The sequence below is a fragment of the Nothoprocta perdicaria genome, unplaced genomic scaffold (genome assembly GCF_003342845.1).
Source record: "Nothoprocta perdicaria isolate Ctin4 unplaced genomic scaffold, notPer1 scaffold_178, whole genome shotgun sequence".
In the NCBI taxonomy this organism is placed as follows: Eukaryota; Metazoa; Chordata; class Aves; order Tinamiformes; family Tinamidae; genus Nothoprocta; species Nothoprocta perdicaria.
The window spans coordinates 1066416-1086967 of NW_020454960.1; positions in this window are offsets into that span (position 1 = coordinate 1066416).

Consider the following 20552-nt stretch of genomic DNA (forward strand, 5'->3'; position numbering starts at 1 on the left):
CAACCAGGCTGGTCCATAGCTTCTGAAAGAAAAAAAATAATGTTTTTCTTTGTTAGAAGGAAAATCTGAAAAATGTAATTTAAGCAAGGATGCTTAAGTAGTCTTAGCTGTCACGAATTAAGGGAAATTCAATGGTCACACCCTGTCTGGATAGAAACTACCATACACTAGTCCCAGCTCCCACCTCTTTAATAGTTTTTGTAGCTGAACTTGCCTAACACACCAAAGTTGCACTAGAAGTCCACACTCTCCTGGATCCATAGGAACAGCCAAAGGAATTTACTCCAAGAGTTTGTGAGTGGTTTCTGCTCAGCCCTCCTTCTGGTGCAGGTGTCAGGGAGAGGCTGGAAGTCTGTTAGGAGCTTTATTTTCAGAAACTATGGAGGAGTTGCCCTTACTCCTGAAATATCATTTGTTTCTGGATTGGGGAAGGACCAACATGAAACATCTTCATGCCAATTGAATGGAGAAGGAAACATGTAAATCTCATCCTGTGAGGAGCAATAGTTCAGTATCTGTGCAGAAGCTTGATGGGAAGAGAACATCTGATAGAAAAGCTGAATCTTCTTACCTAAGTCACAAGGAAGAACCTCAGGCATGCCCAGAGTGCAGTTCCCATCTGTCCTACACAGAATAGGATAGTTCTGGCTTTATGTGCCTCTACGTGACCTGTAGAAAAAAAGCCTGGAGAGCTATCCTAGCTGAAATCCCAACATGGATGGCTGTAACAGCTTCAAGGGAAGAAATACTCAAGAGAAACAAGCAGTGTGACAGTTCTGAACAGTCCTTAAAATACAATCTGTACGCAGGGGTTATGCCAACAGATCCATGAAGTGCTATAAGATCTTAAATCACAAAAATGACACTGATCAAGCTGATGGGATTCAAGGAAATGCTACACCCCTTGACATCTTACTTGGTATCTCCTCCTGCACCACAGACTTCTTATATTCTCACCATTACTCTACCAAGACAGGAAACCTTGCTTTCCTGCTTGTGGTTTCCTCTCTGAAGGACTCATCAAAGCCCTCCTTTCATCTAGCTCACCTTGCTTCAAGGTGGAGAAGATTTCCTCCACCGACCACATTGCACAATCCCGGTTTTGGCAGGATCACTTTAGTGATCCTAATGAATATCACCAGTTCCACACTATGGAAACCTCTCCAGCTACCTGGAGTACACACAAAATGCAGAGCAACACACAGAAATTCAAAGCACCTTAATTTCTTTCTCACATGCATTAACTTTGCCTGTGATATCTGGTATCTCCTGCAAAACATCATACTTTTGAATGCTCGTTCAAAGCATCTTCTCCTCTTGAAGAGGAGATGCTAATAAAACATTCCACCAGGCTTATGCTGATCCTAAAATCACATAAATGACACCATTAACAGCCTTTCACTGAACTCCTCTGCAAACACAGCTTGTGTTATCCTGCCTAGAGGTGTCTCCTTCAAATGGTCCTCCAACTCTTAGTAAGAGTTGGAGTGGTCCCTCCAACCTTTAGCCAAGTTCATCACTATAGCAGCCCTCTTTATGGTTGAACATGTGCCAAACAGACCCGTATCACAAGTGAACATCAGATGTAAACCCTGGTAGCACATCTCAAATACTGCAACACCTTGCCCTCCACGGGACCATAACAAGACTTGGATCTTACACTTCCCATAATGTAATACACTTCAGCAAGCACAGCAGAGTGTTTTCACCCTTGTATGGATGAACCACCACTGAACCCCAGAATGAGTGAATACAAGTAATTCAGGCAAAACAGAAGCACTCAGAGATATGAGAGACAAAATTCCTTGCAAAACAGTCAGCTTTTGTCTCTTCAGTTTGTATCCCCCAGGGAAACCTGTGAAATGCTTTCAAAATAAGTCTCTGGAAACTGAAAAAAATCACAGCACTATTGGATACCAGAAGCTATGGATTCAGTACAGAGATATTGGCTCTATGGCACATTGCGCCTTCTTTTGTCCATGCCCAATGATTCCTGCAAGTTCAATTGATGATAAATTGCCCATCTCTCTCCCCAAGAGATAGCTATCTTATCATTTCTCCCACTGCAAGTGTCATTCCTCTGTGCCAGAGGTACCAGTTGCCTTTTCTCTCAAATGATCTAACTGATTAACAAACTCAGAGCAATTGTTCTCAGCTTGTATTTAACACCAAAGATTTCTGCTTCCCTTTCAAGCCTGAAGAAGGGCTTGTGTGCTCGGAAGCTTGTCTGCTTTGCCTATATCAGTAATTAAAAAAAAAAAAAAAAATCCTCCCTCTCCTTCAAATCCTGCCTAGCTTAAGAAAGATACCTACATTTTGAGACAGACTCAATTTAATAAGGTAAATCTCCTGTGGTAAAAGGCTTGAGGTTTTTATTCTGCTTGGAAGCATAATGAAAAAAAGAGAAAAAAAAAAAAAGTGTCCATTCTGTCCTTTGAAGTAAGGATATCCAAAACCATGATCTTACCTCAGAAGTTGAAACTGGGTGCATAGACAGATATAGAGCTGATGTTTACAGAAAAACTGCTCCGTAAAGGCTAAAGGAGATAAAATTCTCTAATGTTTGTCTCCTGCTGTCTTACATACATTTCACAAGCCACATCGTCCCATCCCTAAATGATACAATTTGCCAAATGCAAGCCTTTTAACAGCTCAAATGTAAGCAAAAAGTACACATTGAATAAAGTACCCAAAAAGTTACACAATGATAAAGTCAGACCATTTATATCCCTTAAAAACACTATCAATTGTAATTCATAAGAAAATAATTTTCTTCCCTTTTTAAGTATTCCTGATGTTAAAACAGTTTGGTAAGCTGGGTAAAGCACTGGATGGTCTATGTTTTTAAAAGGATGTTTTAAAGGTCTATGTTTTTTCCTGTGGATTTTCCTTTATTTTATTTATTTATTTTTTTTCTAATACGCTCTTTCTTTTCTATGATTTGTCTAGTGTCTGGTCACAATTCCTGGGTGCTCAGCTTGACACTTTTACTAATGGCTAGGGAAACCGTGCTTTGATTCTCCATGTATTTGGTAGCTGACAGATGTGTGTACACACAATTACATGGAGAGTTGGGAGAGACCACTGTGCTAAAGCAAGACTGCTACAAATTCTCAGTGCTTTTGCTGTCTCTGTTTCCCTCTGCCAGGTTATTAGTCTGAATTAGCTGTTGGTAGGTACAAAGCAGGTCCCTGTTTATTGCTACCTGATGTCATCCGTTTATTATCTAAATTTGGGTAAACTTTGGGGGGAGTGGATGCAAAACTAAGCCCCAGCAATTGCAGCTTAAATCGCTTGTACACACCACAGTCTATCCTTTCTTAATGCAGCTGCGCTTGCTGTGAGAGAATTAGGTTAAATTTGCAACAGAGAGTACGCCGTGTTACATTTACAGGTCTCACAGCCTTGGGCACAGAAGAATCGAAATTGAAATACTTTCACAAAAGCTACTAAAGATAAGTGCATGCCCATTTTCTCGTTCCCATCTCCTGCATCAACCGCTCCCCTGAGAGAAAAAGAATAGCATTAATTCAGAAAGCAATGAGTGTTGTTAGTTGGCAGCATTTGAGTCCAGAGCATCGAAAAGATGAGCAACAGAGAAATCCTCCTGCCCTTAAATATGGTAAGACTTAAAACATCCCTGAACTGTGTGCTGCACCAGCTGATGGCTGGGATGAATCAGAGTAACCATATGGCAGGGAGGGAGCTGAATGATGATGCAGAAGGCTTGGTTTCCAAAGCTTAGGAAGGGATGTCAAATAGCCACTAAATAAGAAATAAATAAGTAGATAAATAAGTAAAGGAAACTGCCTGAGTTCAAGTGAGGAAGAGTGTTTTTGTTTAGAAACATACCCAGGCATATAATGCAAACACACCCAGTGTTTTCCCAGTGCTGGGCTCATATGCACTCGTGAGCAGCCGGTCCAACACATTGGGTATAAAAATATCCTGCTCTGTGAAGCATTCAGTGTCTTGTGCTCGTGAGCAGAGCGACTAAAACATGTGCTGGTTTGCGGTGGTAGGATCACCTCCACCATCTAAATCAAACACAATTCAGGTGGTAAATCTAATGGGCTTTGTGGGATCCACGGGGATTTCTGCACTTACAGAGGAAACTCTACCTCATTTCAGGGAGACATGGAAGACCACTGTTACTCATAAACTCATGTTGTGTTGAGATGGCAGTGTCCATTTTGGGATGCTTTGCTGCTGCAACAACATCTGGGCTGCTTTCTGTCCAGCTTGATAACAGAATTGCTCACAAAAAGCTTTGGGGTTTTTTTTGGCAAAGAAGAAAAGGGCATTTTTAGTTTTTAAGAGTAAGCAGTAAGAAGTGACAATCTGACTCTTTCATGTCTAAAGCTGCCTGATTTGAACTTTGAGGTGTCTATTCAACATCCGTTTAAAGAAATAGCACTGGAGTTATCCGTAATCTTGCGCTGAACTATAGTCCTTCCTGTTAACGATGTCACTTGCAGACAAAGCCTAGAGGTACCTCTTGTCTGCAATTCTACCAAGTCCTTTTGATATATCTTGCACCACATCAGCTTTTCTGAAAGGAGTGGGACAGCCCAGATTTTGCCTTTTCCATAGACAGGGAACACGCTGGCTGAGACTGCAGAGTAGCTCTAGAAACAGTCCAGCTAGTCATACATATACATCATGACAAGGAACAGCATTGATGAATCCCCTTTCTCCCAGAAATTGAGAGGGATATTTTATTATGTATGTAATATAAAGCATAAAAATACGTGTGCACCTATATATATGTTTGTACCAGCATAGACTACACAGAAATATTTTCCCGTGTCCATAACTTAACTCTGTCATCTCAAACCATGACTTCTTTTCTCAAACCAAGAGCAAATTCCTAGTTTGTTACAAGGCTATTGCATGTTTACATAGGTTTCCAGGATAGCCAAAATCTACACAAAAGAAACACAAGGTGTTTGACTTGCTTCAGTTGCCAAAATCTCCCTGTCTGATGCAGGATGATAGATACTACAGACCTCTTAAGCAGAAAGGAATATTTTGAGGTGGCATTTTGGGGAACATTCACTGCTGGTGCAAAGCCTCATGCATTCAGTGCCTATACATCCTGTGTGTGACATTTGTTGCTATACGGGACAAGGTAATTTGGCATTAGGTCTCTTCCTCATCCGGCGGGCTGTGCTGAAGCAAAGCCACTAGAGTCCCGGCCCCAGCTGTACACCATTTAAAATACCACAGAAGTGGTATTTCTACGGAGATTTTATGCCAAATACTTTCTCTAAGTGTATCTCCTGCTTCTTCATTCAGTGCACGAGCTGGCAATTAAGAGAAATCAATGATTGCATTGAAACTGTGAGAACTGAGATTCATGGAAAGACCTATTGATACTATTCTGGTGGTGTTCTTAGTCAGATCAGTAAATGATTCCCTTTTTTTTTTCTTTTTTTTTTTTCTTCTTCTTTTAAAGAAGTTGAATATCACTTGGCTGCTTCTTTATGGTTTTTTTTACATGGCCTGCAAAGACTCTTGAAAGCCATGAAACCAGAACTGATGGAGCAGGAGAGTTTAAATCCCTGCCCTTCTCCCAAGTGCAGCCCGGTAGGACTGTTAGGACACCCCACATGTGATGCCTCATCCCTCTTGCCACCAGCTTCACAATCTTCTCCTCTTCCCTCTTGCACCAGCCTCCCAGCCTGCACAAGACCCCAGCAGAGCACGGGGTCTTAAATCTCTTAAATCTCCATGAGATTTACGGGCAGCGTGGAGGGGACTAGCTGATGGAAACGTGGGTTGATCCAGCTGTCCTCTATCTTCCCGTGCATCTCCTGCACAAAGAGGACACATCATGGCTTGTGCTCCTCCTGCACAGCCACTGAACATGAAGCGAGCTCCCGGCGCCACACAAAAGTCCTCGCCAGCACAACTTTTATCAGAGGATAATGGTGTGTTTGGAGTCAGCGGCGCAGCGTATTTGCTGACTGGGGGCCCCCTTGGAACAAGGCATGGTCAGCTCATAGCTCACAGCACAGCCGCCGGCCAACAGAGGAGTGAACCTGTGACCCCGACTCTCTCCAGCGCTATAGAAAATCCCCAAATCCCGCCTTTCTCATGCAAATGCGCCTCCCGTTTCCTGGTTTCAGCAGAGATGATGTCATGCGCCGAGCAACCCCATCGCTGCCAGAAAGCGCTCAAAGAGCTCGTGGATGCAGAGCCCACAACCAATGGACAGAAAGTCACCGCAGTTGGCGGGGACTAGAATCCAACTCTATTAAATATCATGTGCCCTGCTCATGGATGGCACCTTTGGAGAGATATGGAGAGAGTTTTCATGTGTCTCTTTAGGTTATTGCTAAGGTAGAAGAGCATTCCCCCCCAAAGCCTTGGGAGCATGAGAAAAGTTTTCTTTTTTCGCTTCTTGAAAAATGCTTTCATTTATTTTTCATCTTACTGTGATTCAATATCAACTAAATTTTCTCACCCAAAGATATAATGTACTGCTTGTCAATACCGGTTAAAATCATGTGGCTACAAAGGAGGGCCTCATTGGAAGTGTTTTCTTTTGGCACCCAGCTCTACTTTTTGATTTATTGTAGCAGGATTGCTTGCCAGTTACCGCAGTAAGTAAGACCACATCCAAAAATATGACAAGAACCTGGAAAGCAAAACCTGTGGTGTTTAATTAAATAACCATTGCTTTTATTTATTTATTTTTTCTTCAGAAAAGTCATCTGGGAATTTTTTTTTAATGTTTTGGGGAACAATGTAAATTGAAGCTGAGCAGTTAATTAGTTATTGATTAAAAATCTATTGTGGTGATAGGCTGTGTTGTGTTGCACTTTAAGGAGGAAAAAGAGAGTCTGAAAGTGAAGTAATGGGAAAATGCCGGTAACATTTTTATAATCCAATAGAGGATTTTACAAAGCTTTCTCTTCTTCTGTATGCCAGGATTCAGCCAGAATTAGCATGTTCTAAAAATAATAAGAAAATCTCTTAATTATTTATATCTGCTTACTTGATTATTCATTAGAACATTCTCGTTGTTGCTTTAAAGACAAAACTCAGAAATTTACTGCTACTAAATCTATTTCTGTATTTCAACTCGTTACAGCAAAAAATGGACCAAAGTGTGCTCAAACCATATGGGAACATCTTCTTCTGCACCCAGAGAACAGTATGGAAAACAAAAAGAGAGCATTCAAACAAGTGATAATGAGAATTTATAAACCAAAGAATGTACATCGACTGTATTTATTAAGGCTATGAACCTCCAAGGTTTTATATCAAGGGACTGCTCGGAGTACATAAAGTCTTTCTAGAATCACAGCCTGTGTTATTGTTGGGTGCTGAATTCAAATGTTTAGGTGGCTGTTGCAGAAATGAAAGAGCATACAAGTGTACAAATGGGTAGCAAACATCTTTAGTATTTTTTTTTTCTGATAAGAGTGTTTTTTCAAGGTTCCTCCTGCCACCTTACGTTTTTTGAAGACAAAGTTAGATCAAGTCCTCAGCCGATATAAAGTAGAATAGCTCTACTGAAGTAAATAACTCCCTTCCAAAGTGTACAGCGTGAACTTTTAGCCCTGAAGGCAGAGTCGGGACAGCAGAAAATATAGCAATTTAAATTCCCCTACCAGAACAGATCAATCACCGTGGAAAGAAAGGAAGGGGCCCAGGACTCCGTAGAGCTGACTTAAGACTAAATCAAAAAGGGCCCATAGTACATGGGAGGTGAAGATGGATTAGTTCAAACAGCGCGCCGTCTCACGATTAAACGTGATAGGGATCCAGAAATGTGCTTTCTGCAAAGAATCACACAGGGAAGTGTTCTGGGAAACCTCCTGCCCATACAACAAGAGGTTCAGATGTGCGTGCGGTGTCCAAGGGCCCACTTGGGCATTTTCTGCCCAGCTTTCTGCTTCATCTGGCAGATGTCACCCACAGCGTGCAGAAGATGAAGTTTAATATCCCGTCTCTTGGGATTCAGCTCCATGTCTCTTCTCACTCAACGGAGTAGCCAAGCCATCAAGCTGTCTGCTTTTCAGAAAGAGGGTCTGTGTGAAAGGGCATTTTCCACTCCTTTTGTTGCCGCTGTGCAGCAGAGACTATAGGATTCATTTGACCAGAAAAAAAGGAGACTGAAAGCAAACGTGACCCTCTCTCCTAATGTCTTGGAGAGTCACCTTGGCTAGTTAATGCTAAGTGATGAACACCAGCTGGGTACAAGACACAGGCTTTGTGGGCAAGGATGTGCTCTCTTTCACATGAAACAGCTCCTGGATAAAACTGTGAAAGTTTAAGAGCTTATGAAGTACGCTGCCATGCATGATTTCATCTAATGACTCATGCAGGCAGTAGAGCAATTTGTAAAATGCGATGTTTAATGTGTTGGTTACTAGAAAATATTCAGTTAAAATCTGGACCGTATTAATGAATTAATGCTCTTTTTAAATATTACAGAATATTTACTCTTCAGGCAGTGGTGGCACGTAGTTCTGAGTGGATGTTTCATGAGGGGCTGAATTCCAACCTTACTCTCAATTGAATTGTTCAACTAATTGCACTTATTCATTTGTTTCAATGGGCTCACTTAGAGAAAAAGGTCCCACTGGAGGGCAAGAGATAGTTTAAGCTCCAGATCCCTTTTAGTTCACCATGTGGTTGAGAATAAAACTCTTTTTCTGATTTAAGAAAACTCCTGTAACATGAATCTAACCTTAGCCTTACCTCCAACCTGTGAATTCATTTTTTTTTACCCTTTCTGATGATGTCTCAAACAAATAAATAATGAGAGGGCAGCCTTACAAATACTGAATATTCATCTGAAATATTCTGTAACATTTACCAACGCCTGATCATTAATAAGAAACCATATGTTATTGTCCTAGAACAGCACTTTTTGGTACAGATACTATTTTCTGGGTGAACACGTTACAAATGATGACACGTTACAAATGGGTGTTTGCCACTATCAAGCATGAATTCAAGAACTTCAGGTGTTTGCTGACCTATTTTGTGTTTATTTTTGAACTATGATTTATCAATGTCAAAATCCCCCATTTAACATATTCAACACAAAAAGAAAGGACAAGTAAGATGGGCGTCCGGAAATCAGAGGCTGAAAATCAGAGGAATTAGACGAGCTCTGTATTGGAAACAAAAGGCTGTTACAGGATCTCTCAAATCCTAGATTATAAGGGCTGGACCTGGGTTTGAAATTACATTAGATTTCAAAGGATTCTAATAAAAGGTGAAAGCTGCTCTAAATGATCACAGCTTGTCGTTCTGCCTCAATTCTACATCCAGAAAGTGGTTGCCCACATGTGTCCACACAGATACAAGGATGCCCACTGCAGGACCAGGGTTATGGTGTGGAGCAAGGTAAGGTGTTAGGAGAGTTCATTAGCAAAATGAGCTAATGTTATTTTCCCTTTGCCACATAGCTCCCTATAGTCTATTTTCACTCATTTTTGCATGATATTGCTTGTATCGCAATTAATTATTTAAAATAATAATTACTTATTTATATATCCTCTGTTATCCAAAACTAAAAGGTAAAGGAAACAAAGTGATAGAGTATTAAAACAATAAATAACATCTAATAACTCCCAGTGAGAATAGGCAGTGGTTTTACAAGAGGAAAGGGGAGACAGAGACATAAAACAGAAGACAAAGGAAAGATTTTTATGATGAGATTTAAAACAAGAATCATAAAAATGAAGATGGAAGGAAAGAAGTAAAAAAAGTTGAACCTGATACAGAAAATATTTTAAAATGGCAACAAGCAAGAAAATACATCAAGGTGGTTTGAAAACAATGAACTGGCAGAGACAAGAAGACAGGAAATATTCGTTTGAAGCACAGCAATTTCTGTAATGCAGAGAGCTTTAAAGCAAAGCCACTAAAATGAAGAAAATAAGAAGAAAAATGCATGAAACAAAAGGTATAGAAGCACTTAAACATGTAGTCAAGTCATGGCTGCACTAAGGTAGATGAAGAGTCTGAAAAGGTCACTGGGGGAATCTAGCTTTCATTCAAGCATTGGTCCATCCAGCTGCCACAATTTGCTGTCTTAAAATACTTGTCTGCAATGCCACAATGTTTTGGAGAGGCAACTCCAGAAATTACCACTAAGGAAAGAAGTGATGAAGGAAAAAATACTGCCTTCACCCAGAAAATGATACCAAGTTTCAGCCCAGTGACTCCTGGCAAATCAGAACTACAGAAAGCAAATAGAAATGCAGAGGTATGAAGAAAAGGAAGAACAAAACAAATCCAACAATTAAAAAAGCACAGATACACAGTTGCAAACATACACATGCATAGTTGTTTTGACTCCATTTAAACTGTAAAGCAACATAAAAGATTTCTGAATGAGGAGGTGAACAGCCTCTTTCTTTTTAAATCTACCTGTCAATTCATTTGATTTGCAGAAAGCTAGAAAGGGATGGTAATAAACTGTTGATAAGCAACTGACTGACCTTGATCCCTGGCAAGGATATGCGGCTGCAGTGTTTGCTCGGAAATTTTGTCTGTTTAAATTCTTTTTTGTGGCAATAACGTCCTATGTGTGAGCACAGAAGACTGAAATTCATGAACTACAAAGGGGACTTCACTGTTGTTTCTTGCTTGTTCCAGCGAGCCAGAATAAGCAGGTATTTCATGTGTCATGTGTGCATATTCGACAGGAGGGAAGTTGCTACATAGGTATCCATCTCCTTGCTATATGCTGAACTACAGCAAGAAGCAGATTTCCAAGACCACAGGAACGCAGGGCCATAGATTCTGAGTTTATGATCACAGTATAAGGACATCATTTCCAGACCATTCCTTATATTGTGACACGGAGGAAAAGCTTTTCCCTAGTCTCTGAGAGCAGGATTTTTGCCAAACCCCCAACTAACTTTGGACAATTGCCTTTGAATACTCTCTAGTGTAGTGCCTAGCATGATGTTGATTTTACATCTGTTGGAATAATAACACAAAGAACTCATAATAGGCTTTCTAAGTGAAATGATAGCTCCAGCCATCTGGAAATAGTTATAAGGTTTATATATGCACTTCTGATTTTCCTAGAGTATTCCGATCAAGCATTCAGTGCAAAACTCGGGAGTACAAGAACAATCTGCATGCTCTTGCTTCTCCATACATATGACATGTATAGGGACTTCTACACGCCTATAGTTTTTTTTTTCTTTCTTTTTTTTTTTTTTTCAAATGGAAGAATTTGCTGAGTGCTTTGGTAGTCAATGGTAGCCTAAGTAGTCTGCCTGTACTACTACATCCTTTCAGCACTTCGTGCTGCTAAATTTTCACCCAAATCTCTCTGTGCCAACTCATGTCTTCTAGCATCATTCAGGAGCCATTGCTTCCACCTGATCAATTCCTCATGGATCCCTGCGATATCTTGGCCAGAGACTGTAGGTCCAGGTAAGCATCATTGTCCTACTCAGACGCAATATATCTCTGGTCCTCTGGAGCCTATCTGAAGATATAGTCTGACGATATCTGAAGATATAGTCTAAGGACTATAGTCTAAGGACTATATCTTCAGATATGGAAAATCCGTTTAAACAAAGCGTGATGAGTACTCTCATTTTAGAAAGAACATTTCACTTCAGACTTTGCCTTAGCAAAGGGCTCTGGATTTATTTTTGCCATTTGCCTGAACCATGAGGGTTTTCCCTCACCAGAACTTTAGGTGAGATGCATGGTTGCTACAGAACAACCCATAGTCCCCCCTGCTGGGTTTCATCCCAATGTTGAATGAGGCAATCTGTGGCCGAGAGATTTTCATAAGAATGAAATATCATTTACATCATTTACATTTGATTTTCTTATCATTTACAGCATTTGGGCTCATCACTGCTCAGCTCCATGTCAAACTTACAGACGTGAAACCCATGTGCTCCCATCCTCAGCGCAGTCATCTGGTCCCCTCCAAACACATCATCCCTGGAAGTTAGGAGCACGAGCTCCTTAGCATTTGCCTGGCTCCACTGTATACAGTATCTAATCTGAATTTCCTGTATCCATTTCCATTTGAATCGATGATCCTAACAATGAGGTTACCCAGAGCACCCGAGGGGACATGCCAGGGTGAGATACAAAGCCTCATTGAGAAGGAGCTATCAATTAGCAGCTGCACATTTACTATTCAAGCAGCATTAGAAAGTAATTAAATTTAAGCGGCCCTTCATTCAAAGCTGCAGGGGCAAGTAAATAAACTTAACAGAAGCCACAGCTATTAAATGAAGACATATGGCACAGGCAGTCAATGGCAGTAGAAGTTTTCTGAGAGAAGAAACTCTTTCAGATGGGGCTCGGGGAGGGGGCAAGACTACAGAAACCTTGCTCTAGACTTTGCAAGTGCTCGTTGGGGGCATCCTAAAGTGCTTTGTCCTCAACAATAAAAGGCTGCAGTTATAAAACCACAGAGTAACCTCTGTGAACCGACAGCGCTCGTTCTCTGGGCACAAGATGAATTTTCCAAGGTTTTGCAAGTAAGCCTTTTAATTACTTTACAGGTTCCAATGAATTAAAGGGAACATCCTAAAACACAGGTAGAGAGTTGCGGTGTGGGCATGTAGGGTTAGAGCAGCTGTGCAAGATAACTTGTCTTTGCAGGGGAAAAGATCTTAGCGCCTTTAACAAATCGCTTTCATTTCATCTACGTTGAAGGTATTCCAGTGCTTTTGTGAAAATCACATTGGTATTGCTCAACATGCTATAGGGAGGAGTTAAAATTTTGTTAGTGCCAAGAGCATACATACACTTTCGAGTCTTGGCTTTTTCGTGTTTAACTATTTATTTACTGGATTTAGAGGCTCGTTCCTTGTCTGTGGCAACTGAGCAAGATTCTATGTTATTTTTTCTTTGTCTGGAGCCTACAAATAAGATGGAGTTCTAACAACCCTTGGCTCAAACCTAAATCTTTCCTTCTCTTCATGCAGCAATTTTACACCTACACCTTCTAGGCAAATCTATAACACTGTCAATACAGTTCATACACTAAGGACTCTTGGATATATCCCTATAGGTTCTCTTTCATTTGGTGGATACCTGGAGCATTTTGTGGGGTTTAGTTCCCGAAGCAGGTAGCCTTGCTTTGCTCACTACCCTTTGCTAGTGCTATTTGATCCTCTGGTTTCTTTCATAATTTGTTCTATTTCATTTCATAATTCGTTCTATTTCATTCTATTCTGTTCAATTTCAGATCAATCCATGTGATTTGAATTTTCAAGACTCTTGGAGGGATCCATCTCAGTCATTTTTGAGTTTGCCAGCTCCCCATCAGATGTGCAATGTGAGCTGTTGATTACACTCCCTTTATTGTCAAGCGAGGTGATTTAAGCTCCTCTCCTGAGCGATCCTTATATTCCTATCCTTAGGATTGTCTGGAGATGCGTTCCTTAAGGTTCGGGATAGACACCTGCTTTTGAGCAAGCCCATGCTTTCTGTTCTTTTTGTATAGTGGAAGAAACTGAAGATATAACCCACCTTCCTTGAAATCTTGCTCTTACTCAGAATTCAGCTCATAGAAACGAGGCAGAGCTCTGAAAGAGATGCCTACATTTCACACTTACGGTATACACTATCCGGTGGCACGATGGCATTGGCTCATACGTTCCTCTCATCAAAATGCATTTTCAACTTGATTCTTCTTCTGTGCATTTTCAACTTGATTCTTCTTCTGTGTGTTTATGTTTTACACTAAACTTTACTGTTGCACAAGGAATCGTATAACTCGATAGTCAGCTTCTAAACTGTCTGCTAAAGAACAGCTCAGGAAGGGACAGGATGCATTTCAAGGGCACTGCCCTGTGATTCAGTGGGGCTGGAGCACTGAACTTTGTTTTATGGCCTTTCAAGGCAGCTTTTTAACAATTCACACATCATTGTCCGAAAAGATTATCGGATAGGAGCTATTTTGTACTTGATATAATGTATTTAAAATCACAAAACACTTGCAAAACACTTCAATTCAGAACTGTCAGATTGTAACCCCTTAGCTGACATTATCATAATTGCTAGGAATTATCTAGCAAATACCAATTTTATGCATCAGAACTCTGACACTGGCGTTTCTGGACGGCTGAGACAGCACTTCAGGAGGCTCATGAAATGTTCTCCTATGTATATACACAACTCTGAAAATATTGAGCCATGGAACTTGGGTTTCTTAAGCAGTTATATGTACAAAATCATACTGTATCATTGTACGTTCTCTTTCCTATCAAATTTAATAATTAAACTGAAATATTTATTTTCATTTTTTTTTTATCCATTGATTTTTGCAACCCCCCTTGAAAATATGCTTCCCTTTACCATTTCCAGATACCACTGTCTCCGGCTTCAGATATTCTTTTCATCTCTCAACCATTTTCTGAAAAAAAAAAAAAAAGAGAACAAAAAAAGAGCAACCTGTCTTCTTTTAAAGGCTTGTTTTTAGCTCTGTCTCAGGTTTGGATGCTGCTTATACGTGTGCTCAAGGTGGCAAGCAAGCAGTCTCCCTTGCTCCACATACTAATCCATTCCTGACAGAATTTTTCATAGCCCTTATGCTCTCTCAGTTTTGCTTTGACTCGGTGTGATTTTTGATCTGGTAATCCTGTCCGCAGAGAACTGAGTTTTCTCTCCGACATGTTGCGACTGATCTGTCTCTATTCTGCACACTGACACCATTTTATATATTTTTTTCTAAATCTCAGCCAAGGTCTTATGACACTCTTTTCTATACCATTCCTCTGAACCCCCTGGAAACTAACCTTAAATTATGAGTGCTATAAACTCCCTTCCCACACACACACACACACACACACACAAAAAAACCTTTGCATGTGTGACTGAAAAATCCCAGAACTTTTATAAAGGCTTCAAATGTTGCTCATGTTGCTCCTTCCTTTTGGTTTCATGTATGAACCTTATCTGTTAGCGCTGTTATTCTTTCTAGTGGTACAGGAAGCCTTAGGACACACATGTGATAAAAAGCCTTGTTCTTCCTTACCTAAGTTAGGCTGTTATACAAATCTAGTGGCACAGACCTCGCAATGTTAAAATAAAAAAAAATCCTCTTTGTTCATCTTTTTATCTCACAGTGCAGTTTATTTTCCCGCTTAAATAGCTACTGGATTTCCACTGTGGTGCTAAAGCCTCTCTCATCACTTCTTGCCCAACAGCTTTATTTCGTGGTACTAGGCAGCAGTCCTCAGCAGCGAGTTTTATATCTTGCCATATAACAAAACTGAATCTTCATCAGAGTAATAGGTTAACTAACACAAAAATCAGAAGCTTTTGCAAAGGGCAAGTATTGTTAGTGAACCCCCCAGGAATACATCTCCTAGCAAAAGGTAGGAGGAAGATATTGTAGGATGTTCTTAGCCTATCCTACTAGCATCTCACATGGGCCTTCATCCTTCCTCCTTCTGCACACGTTTGGGTTAAAATCTCTAGACGTTTCATTATAGCTTTCCAGATTCCCTCTGCAGACCAGCCCTCAGCACTAAGTGTGTTCAGCTGCCAAAAAGCATCACAAATGACAAAATCAGGGGAGCCACGAGGCTAACACAACACGAACTTCCCTGTTCCTACCCAAAATATCCCACTTCACTATCACCTGCCAGAGAGCCAATTACCAGAAGATGCTGATTTTTTTTGGCTTGATCCTGCTGCCAACCTCTATATCCATAGGAAAAAGCGGAAAACCCCAATAGCACTTAGAATTAAGTCTGACCTTTCAAAATGACACTCTTAAAAATCTGAGGGCAACTGCAGTCTGAACATTGCACCTTGACTGTGCACGAGTCTCCACATTAAATAGAAATAAGCCTGATTAAAGCTCAGGTATAAATACCAACCTTCATGTGGCTTTTTATACCTTTTTTAAGGATTCAAACAACTGTTTCTTTTATCTGAAATCCTTGAGGTCTGTGATGCCTTAAAATGTTTAATATATTTGACACGACACATTATTCTGTGTCACTTTCTGTTACACAGGCTGCTTCCTCAGCTTGTATGACACAGTGTCACAGAGGAGAGACATCAAAAGGAATTATGGAAAAGGAAATACACATTTGAATTTACCAGGGTAGCTAGGATAGGAAGCAAGGAAAGATGCACTGCACACATCTAGGCTATAGAGTAAGGTCCTTATGCTAGGCAGCAAAAGGTACAAGTGTGAGGCGGTCTGAAGATGTCTGTTTTGGGCTCTAAAGAGCCAGATTTTCTAAAATGACCATTATTCACAGTAAGGGCCCAATTTTTTAGTGGTAGTTAATGGAACTAGTGGCATTCTGCGGGAGAGATGAGCCCTCCCTGAGGAAGCAACCACTTCATTTAGGAGCTTAAACTCATGCTGAGTGCTTTTGAAAATTCAGTCATTATTTTATTTATGAAAATCCTGCAAAAGTGCAAAGAAAAGGCAAGTAGGCCGAGCAGCCGGGCAGTTTCTCAAGAAGAACCCATCAGATGCCCTGTGCATCTCGACTGGCTGTGATATCTCTTTCAGGAAATCACTGGCAAAAGCGGGGCAGATAAGGAGGAAATCATCAGCAGGTTTTGTTCTGCGAGTTGCTCCAGCAATACCGAGACAATATTGGCTGTATTCCCACAAGGCGCAAATAATGCAGCGGTTCAGGAAGCCTGACATTAGCTCACAAAAAATCTGATGATACCCACCGAATTTCCCAGGGCTGTGATAGTGTTTCAGCTGTAGCCCCAGCCAGCCAGGCACTTAATTTGCTTCCTGCAAAAGCCTTTCAAAGCAGACAGAAACAAATCTGCAGCAAAGCAGTGCCCAGACCTGTTGTGCATCCAGAAAGGATGTGGAGGTGGGACCCAAACCATGAATATTATCCCAAATTTAGTGCTCTCCTGTGGACTAATTGCAGAAGCCTTTACCCTCCTTAGAGCTTTAGGGGATGCCTTTACCCTCCTTAGACCTTTAGGGGATGCCTTTATCCTCCTTAGAGCCCCTTAGGGTAAGGACTCTTAAGTGAGCCCCAATCAACCATTGGAGAAATCCCATGTCTGTGCTTGGGTTTTACCAGTCAGCTGCATAGTGCACATCCATCACCCTATTTTGGGGGGAATACTTCAAGAAATCAGCCAGATATTATATGCCTACGTTGAGCACGGATGTTCCCAGGCATTATGATTGGACTATCTGGGTAAGTTTGCAAGCTATATGTGATCAAAATGAAAGGGAACACACTTACAAGCCTTAGGATGCAATTTGTTTTATCCTTTGGACCTCAGAGTAAGGTTGTTTTATTTTTCTTCCTTTTCTTCACATTTCCTTTTTCCTTTCTCTTAGTGAGGAACACATGTAGCTGAATCTATTTGTTTTACAAACACAATACACTGAAAAACTCAGACCAAAGCCTTCAAGAACAATATAACCTAAAAAAATAAAAAATAAAAAATAAAAAAATGCAGAACCGCATGATATCATCAATTTTGGTGCATTTGAGTGTCTTTACATGTTATCTCCTTTTCCAGATGATATTTTTCTCTGGTTGGATGAAGGAGTGTAGGAACATACATGGAATTTCCAGCATTGGATCAAACTGCCAGCAAGAGCTTTGACTTAATTCTGGGCATGCAGAAATGCCAGTCAAACATTCACTGATGGTCTATTATATCATACTCCAAAAATTTAACCCCTTGAGACTCCCTGTGTAGGCAGTGTATGCACACAGCAAATCCAACACTTCCTACAGCATTAGTCTCTCAAGTGTACAGTGTGGGCACACGTTTCTAGCCAGGAAAAGGTGTAAAAAAAAAATATCTGGCTGCTCTGTCCCTGGACCCAACTCTAGGACCACGATCAATTTGCAGTATAAAGCTAGGGATTTTGTAATCTTTGGCTGGGCACAGGAAGGTCTCAGTCACGTTGTTGAAGGAGAGGACTTGGGAAGCTTGTCTGTCTTATCAGTCAATTCAACGAATGCCAGTCTGGCTTTAAATTTCCCAAATGTCTTTTCTTTACCACTGAAGGCAGTGGGAGACCTCCACTTAATTAACAACCATGTACATGGCTCTGTCCTTCAAACCCAGAAGAAGAGCATTTCAGTCCCTCTCTAGAAAACCACCTCATTCAACTGCAGAACATCTCCTTGTCTGAGTCCTCCCCATTTTAAACTCATAATCTTATTTATTTTGGTTAAGCGGGGCTAGCTACCCTCCTGCATCTTTTCAAGTCCCCCATGCCACACTATGTATCTTGAACACAAACTTCCCTCAAATCTCTTTTGTTTCCTATGTGTGAATGTCTCTGCTACCATGCATGACCAGATCTCCAATCACCACCGCACATGCTCTGGCTTTCCCTCAGCACTTCTGCATTTGATGCTTATTTTCTGATATTTCCCTGCAAGAATACATTTGCAGAAGCGCTGTAGAGAGTCAACTGTTGCCAACCATACATTAAAAAAGAGCCCTAAATCTCCTAATAAGACTAAGATTATTTGCTTTAAATATTTGCATTGTCTTAGCAAAAACAACACATGCTTGAATTCTTGCCATTTTGTTACCTTTTCTCTACTGGTACAGCAAAGTTGTACTAATGTTTGTAAAAATAAAGGAGGTTTATGAAATCTAATGTGTGTTAGTTCAGCTGTAGAGTAAACCTGCTACAGTAATAATCATATTTTATCGAGCTGGCACTTAAAAACGGGCTATAAAAAGTTGTTCTGGTTTAAAATTGGGCATGCAAAATTTGCAGTCAAATTAAAAGCAATTAAAAGGCAAAAGAAATGGGCTATTTCGGAATCAGGACTAAAGTCACAACCAGTTTCAGACATCATTTTAAAATTGGGAAATATAATTTTGCAAGAGGAGTGACTTCCCATACTGTCTGATTAGGTTTTCTGGTCAGCTTTCCAAGTGGCTGTAATACTAACATTCACAAAGGAACTACTGAGCGAGTAGAGTAATGCCATGCAGATCACTTAGTAATTCTGCTGCCACAAAATACATAGCCGTAAAGAGCTACTTCACACTGCAGGTGTGAACGCTGTTTGCAAAACTATCTCCATCTGTTAAATGAAAACATCTCTAAAAATGGATTCCAATGTAAATTGTTCTAATACTCATGAAAAATAAATCCTTGTATACTCTAGCAACTATGCCTATTGTCCAGAGGAAACTGAACTGTCTCATATAGTTTTCTCTTATCAGCTCAATACCTCATGACTCCCAGTAGGAACATTTTGAGATAGATTTTGAATTAATACATTTAATTATTGAGTGGGGAGATGCGGGGAAGACTTACTCTGGATTACATCTGCAGAGCAAGGCCAAGCAGTTGTTCAAATCAACATAATTTATCAAGTGATAATAGCATGCTCTGACTCCTGACAAGTCAGGACTCCTTAAAGACAAGTCAGGCATCAATATAATCAGCCTCATCACCCTCATGTATGAAACTAGAGAGTTTTGCCTCTAGACCCACTGGCCAGTTCTCCTAGAGATCCCTAGCTAATCACATTCAACCTCTCGATTAAATAAATATAAGCAGTGCCTTCCAGACACAGCCACCTCATCCCAAGGAGATAATAGCGAAATCTGAAGCGAAGATTTGACCTATGAAAAGAAAAACAATGATTAAAAATACAGGTAAATAATTCCAAAACCATGCAAAATATCTTTCTTCAAACTTCGCAGAAATGCTGTCATTCACTTTCAGCACCACTGGGGCAATTTTCTGTCCAAACCCATCCTTCTAATCAAAATGCAAGAAATTGATGGGGGAAAGTTAAAATAGGATTTCATTACAATGAAATAACCATAACTGCACTGTGGAAGAACAATTTACCATCCCTTCAAAACAGAGATCAATCTGTCTGCCTGCCCAACTCTCTTAACACAGAGCATATATAAAATTGTGCCTTAAGAAGCAGCAGCTAAAGGTTTGCTTCTGACAGCTGCAGAGTGCCTGCCTTCTGATGCTCAAAAGCTGCTGCAATCCTGTTCTAAGTGTATGATTCTCAGACAGCAGAAAAACTGAGAAAAAGACTCTTTAATCTCAAATAAATACTAGTTTATCAACTTCAGTTTACGCTTTGCATTAAAACAGGATGCTCGTGCTTTAAAGACTTCCCTTTTCTGTTTTTCTTCTTGTTTTTAATTTAAACTTTGTTTATTTTTTAGACATTAATATATTTAAGGAAAATTTTGGTTGGTTCACTTTTATTTCCAGTTTCCCATAACTGAAGCTGGAGCAGCTAAAAAATTCTTATGAAAAACTAGTTCTATCTTGGTTCAGACTCAGTGTTTGACTGAGATGAAAGAGGAAAGTTTCGTTGGATGTCAGATGGTTTTCGGAGTAAGTCTTTGGATAAGCAAGTAGCACGCCTCTCCAAACTCCTCCAAGTCTCTCTAAAATGAACTGTAATCAAATTCTCAGCCTGGGAAATCTTGCTTTTGCCATTGCCTTGGGTAAAGCCCTCTCTAAACGGCAATGAATACAGATGAAGAACTTCTTTAGTGCTGAACACCAAATTAATATTATTCACTTTACACTTATGAAAATCAATAGATTAATGTTAACTTTAAGCCTGAAC